Source organism: Schistocerca americana, unplaced genomic scaffold (assembly GCF_021461395.2).
Source record: "Schistocerca americana isolate TAMUIC-IGC-003095 unplaced genomic scaffold, iqSchAmer2.1 HiC_scaffold_254, whole genome shotgun sequence".
In the NCBI taxonomy this organism is placed as follows: domain Eukaryota; kingdom Metazoa; phylum Arthropoda; class Insecta; order Orthoptera; family Acrididae; genus Schistocerca; species Schistocerca americana.
In genome coordinates this window covers 90,001-95,497 of record NW_025725966.1, presented here as the reverse complement: position 1 = coordinate 95,497, position 5,497 = coordinate 90,001, and positions in this window count along the sequence as shown.

Below are 5,497 nucleotides of genomic sequence, written 5' to 3'. Positions count from 1 at the left end.
CAGGCCACTTCTTGTAGGGATCAAAACCAATTCTCCCGTACATCATTACCATCTCTCTATAAAGCTTTTCTATGTCAAAAACCCTGCCCCGTCTTTGAAAGACCCTGTGAACTAGAATCAGTAACTCTTTGTGTTCACATGGCAGATTTAAAGATGCCAGCTGTATGCAATCAACGTCCTCCAGAGTTGGAAATGTTATTTTCTTCCCGTTTGGGTGCCCAGCACGTACAAGCTGTCTCAGAGCAACCATCAAAGTAGACGGCTCCTCTAGTCGTGATAACTTTATTGCGTCTTCACACATATTGTATACATCTCTGGGAGGACATGCATTATATGTTTGTTTATCTACTTTGTTACAAGGTGTATCTACAGACTGGGATAGGGTTAGCATCTGCAAAGGACCACCACCTGACACCAAATTATCTATCAAAATATCTACACTACGTGTTTGGTCTGCTTCTGTACTCGCCGAGGGCGCCGTCCTCTCTTCTTCCTCGACCGGCAAGGATTCAGCTGTCGCTGGCCCCGCGCTGCTCGCACCTCCAGTAGCCCCCAATGCCTCAGGTGGCACAGGGGGCCCATCCCGGGCCGATTCTGACCTGTTGGAAATTAACCTCCACCAACGCTCCGCGTCCCTTGCTTTCTTGCTAGGAGATTTATGGTTCTTTTTCGCACCCTTCTTATGGTTCTCCATAATCGGTGCGTTGTATCTGTCGTTGCAATAGTAGTTTGTATGTCGCACATTCCTTTCCAGGTGTGCGACATGTTCTCTTTCTGTACATGCAAGGTATGCAGACCGGGGGGGGAGGCCTGTCTTGAACAGTTTTTCTTGTCATGGCCGTCATGGCCACAATGTGCACAGACTGAATTCTTAATTTCACAGTACTTGGCCACATGGCCGTAATCTTGACATTTGGTACATCTAGGTACCGCTGTGTAGTCTTTTATGGAAACTGCACTGTACCCAACGTACAGTCTATTGGTCTTAATTATAATTTTCCTCATCTCTGGTGCTATTTCCGCAACGTGATGTACAGTTGTACGATCACGAGGACCAGTCTTAAATCTCAGTTTAAACTTTTCTAAGAATTCCTCTCGTTTCATCTGTTCTTCGAAATTTTGTGTGTAAATGCAATCCATGATATCATCCTGTGTCATGTATGTCGGTATATCATATAACATCATTAGTGGACGCCTTTTTCGCGGTTTCTCACAAGTGAAGTGCTGTTTTAACTGTGGATTATTTATTAGTTTGTCTGAATCTTCTGGGGAGGCTACTTCTACAATTAATAAATTTTTTGTTGTTCTTACTGCATTTATTCTTATTTTATCTTTCTTTGGGTTTATACTTTTTTCAAAGTTTTCTTTTGCTTTCTTTATATCCTCTCCCTTTTTTGGTTTAACAAACAAGGTCGGGACAACTTTCTCAACGTTCTGCTTTATTACCTCCTGCACTTTTTGTCTCACTGTAGAAGTTGCAGCAGCTGCTGCATATGTCTTGACAGGCTTTTGTAGTTCTTTTCTTAGTCTCTCGTTTTCGGCTTGTACTTCAGAGTACTTGCCTTCTAGTCGCGCGTGGGCTAACGCCCATTGCGCAATCGTCTCCTTGAGCACTCTTACTTGCTCGGCATTTATTTTGCCGTGTTTTACACTTCGATCGAATAGTCGAAGGAAGTGTGAATGTCGGTCAACGACCGACATATCATCGCCCACGTCATCCTCGAAAATAGGAGCATCATGCTCCGAAGCGCCAGCATCACTCTCTTTGTCGTCAGCCATGATTTTTAAGAGAGTGAGAAAAAGAAGACCCGTCTGATAACCCCCGACCGGTTCCACGGGCATGAGGGGGGGCAAAGCAGCTTGTCCACCAGTCCTGCCCCGGGACCAAGGGCATTTTATCTAGCTGCATAGGTTAAGGGCGCCGTTCCCAACGTCCTTGTCCTCCTCGCCAGCCGTGTCTCCCGAGATTTCTCCCGTCCCTTCCCCGCCGAGTGCCCCCCGCACTCCGGGAAGGCGGATTCACCTCCCGCGCTTCACCTCTTACTAGGCCAGGTTCCCACCTGATGGCCTAGGACCCGGTCCTACTCAGGTGCCGGGCCGGTCCCCCAGACTTTCAGAAGATCGCGCCCATCTAACCTAGCCGCTCGATGTCACCACCTCACGGTTTGACGGAACGTGCCTCAAGGCACGGCGAAAGGCCCTCGGCGGCTCGGGTCGCGATCCCTCCCAGGCAGGCACGGCTGACGGAAACCGGGCGCAGATGCACGGTAGGCGCTCCGGGGACTTTTAACGTCGTCCAAGACGTGAGGAACTGCGGCGGGAGGACCGCAGGGTTCCGGGATCGTCGTGAGACTTACCCTCATACCCTCGCCCAACCACCGCGCTCAACTCAGGGGAGACAGGTGTTGTGTCTCCCGTAACGCAGCTTCCCCTGCGCCATGCACCCTTTGCTTTCGCTTGGGTTGGGGGCATTTAACGTCCTGCCAGGACGGGAGTTTTACGTCCTACCTTGACACACGACAACCCACACCTATCGACGCAGCCCGGAAGGTGTTAAAGGAGTCAGTCCGGGTCTTATATGTGGAGTTTTACATCAACGAGACGGTGCGGCACTCAAACCCGAGTTACGTTCCCCGGAGGGTCTCCACACGTACTGGGGGATCATGACCGACCATGTCTCACCCACCGCTTTTGATAATTCACGGTGGGCCAGTGCGGACCAGTGTGGGTTGCACCCAGTTAAGGGCTAGCCTTTTAACGTCATGCATGGACGGCCCTTCCCGTGTTAGCTTCACCCCATCTTGTGGGGGTACTGAGCCCCAGGGCCACGTCAAGGCCACGGGATAGGACATTACGGTCCCCGCCCCACTCAGGTTCCTCTGAGCCCTGCTGAAGACAATACTTTCAGGGAATCAGAGGGTCTCCTGGCGGTTTTAACCCAGTTATCGGGAGGCAACACACCTCCCCCGGGTGGCGCCACGCAGACCGCTTTCCCAGGGAGTAGATAGGGACAGTATTGTACATGGCTTTTCTGGGTCGGGTTTCCCCTTGCCAGAGGTGGATTCTCGTCAGGGATCCCCGAGCCTTCGCTCATACTCCCTTCAAATCCAACCCATGTATCCACTACCCAACTCCACCACAACGAAGGAAACCAGCTTGGAAAAACTACCCCCTTTCTGGGGGAATGGACCTTCCATTTGAAGAGCGCCTTTAGCCACCCTATTTGGGTGCCCACGGGGAACCACGTGGAGGCAGCGCCGCCACTGCTGATGGCGACCCTATTCATCAGCAGTATAGCATCCACTTACAGCATGTTCGTAATAAGGAGGTGCTCAGGGGGACAACCTGTAGTCACCAGGCTGGCCACGCCCACATGCTGTCGATCGAGAGTTTCCCAGGATCTCAGCCAGTCTCTGTCAATATATTTGTTCCTTTTCCCCTCCGACATACCCTTCTCGCCACTGGTGTCCCAGGATACATGTAGAGGCATCATCGGTGGTTCTGAGAGGAAGCTCGTCACCCCTCCACACTCAGCCATGTCTCCTCCAAGTGCGCAAGATATCAGGGCTGTTTCGGAATCATGGGTGTCCTTCTGTGCTTTACCTGTAACGTTCCCATGATGTCTTTGGTCGCTTTTCTGAATATCCAGAGAACCTAGATATTTTAAGCCAGGTCACTGAGGATCATGGTAACTTCTCTGATGTCAAAAGCTTCCTCAGCAAATAATTTGATTGCTGAGTAGCTCTCTTTAGTTTGGAGCAGTGTTTGTTTACTCCTGAAGGATTCAGGACCCACTGCCTCAATGAGCTTACCTCTGGGCTCTGCATATTGTGTGCAGGTGTAAAGTATGTGGTTTGTGTCTTCTTCTTCACCACATGTACATCTGGTGCTTTCCTCTATACCCAGGTCGCAGATCTTCTTTTTCAGCCCATGGTCTGTCAGTAGGCAGGTTAGGGAGTATGGTGGGATTATAGCCCTCCGCCAGCCTTTCTGCCACATTCCCACATCTGGTACCCAGTTGTATGTTTCCCTTCCAGTCAGTCCCTGGTTCCATCTGTTCTGCCACTCCTCCTGCAACATAAACTCTATTCTTTTTTTAGTACTACATCTAGGATTTTGCCCAGCAATATTTCTTGGAGCTTGGAACCCGGCAACCAGGCCAACCACCTCATGTCTTGCGTAGTATAGCAAGGCTGCCTTCACTACCTCTAGGTCCAGTGGCAAGCTTCCCGTTAACACCTGTAGGGCATCAGTTGACACAGTCCTGCAAGCTTTGGTCATCTGCAATAGAAATGGCCTTTGTATTGCGTCCAGTATCCTTTTTACATACCTGTGCTTTGTGCGATGTGCCCATGCTGCTGCACCGTATCTACAGACAGAGAGGCATAAGCCCTGGTACATCAGTTTTAGGGACTTCTTCTGCAGGCCCCACTCTGTTCTAGTAACCCTCAATAGCAAGCCTGAGATGGCACCTAGCTTTCTCTGGATGTTTTTCACATGTGGTGTGAAAAGGAGTCTTTCATCAAGGGTTACCCCCAGGTATGTGGCCTCTGAGACGAATTTTATGTTACCCCCCTCGAATGGGATTATTGGCGGTCTATTCCTGTCAAAACTGCCTTTGATGGTCATGGCTACTGTTTTGTGTTTGGATATCCCTAGCTTGTTCTTTTTGGTCCATTCGCTTACCTCCTTTAGGGCTCGCATTGCTCGGTCTTCTACTTGTTTACGGCTCTGTCCCCTAACGATAATGGCTAGGTCATCAGCGTATGCCACTTTTGTCCATTGATCACCCTCCTTCTCGTTTACTATCTCGTCGAAGACAAGGTTCCATAGGAATGGGCCACAAATGGAGCCTTGTGGGCATCCCTTGGTGACTGTTTTCTCTACACATCCGGCCCTGTTATTAACTACAACTGTCCTGTTCTTAAAATAGTCCACCATCAGATCATAGAGGTTACGTGGGCACTGGATTTTTCTTAGGCGTCTCATGACACTAGGCCACCAGAGGTTGTCGAAGGCGCCTGCTATGTCTACAAAGATAACCACTACATACTTTTCATCACATTGAACGTTGCTAAGGAGCTGCCTAATGGCCATTTCAGTTGAGGCACCTTTACGGAACCCAAACTGGTTTGGGGCCTTGAGCCCTGATTCGTCATACAACTTGTCAAGGCGATTTACGACTAGGCGTTCTAAGACCTTCGCTATGATAGGGAGCAGGCATATTGGGCGGTATGACTTTGGCTCATCCCTGGGCTTTTCTTCTGATTTGAGCAGAATGCACACATTACCCTTTTTCCACTCATCTGGGACCTTTCTTTCCTGCAGACAGCTGTTATATAGGTCCACCAGGAGATGGGGACTCGTGTGCCAGACCCTCTTTATTATTTTGTCATCAATTTCATCTGGGCCTGTCGCCTCAAGTCAGCAAGAGTTGCACTCCACCATGGAACTGGGTTCTGCACACGAGTTCGCTTTCTCATGGATCTGCTGCAGG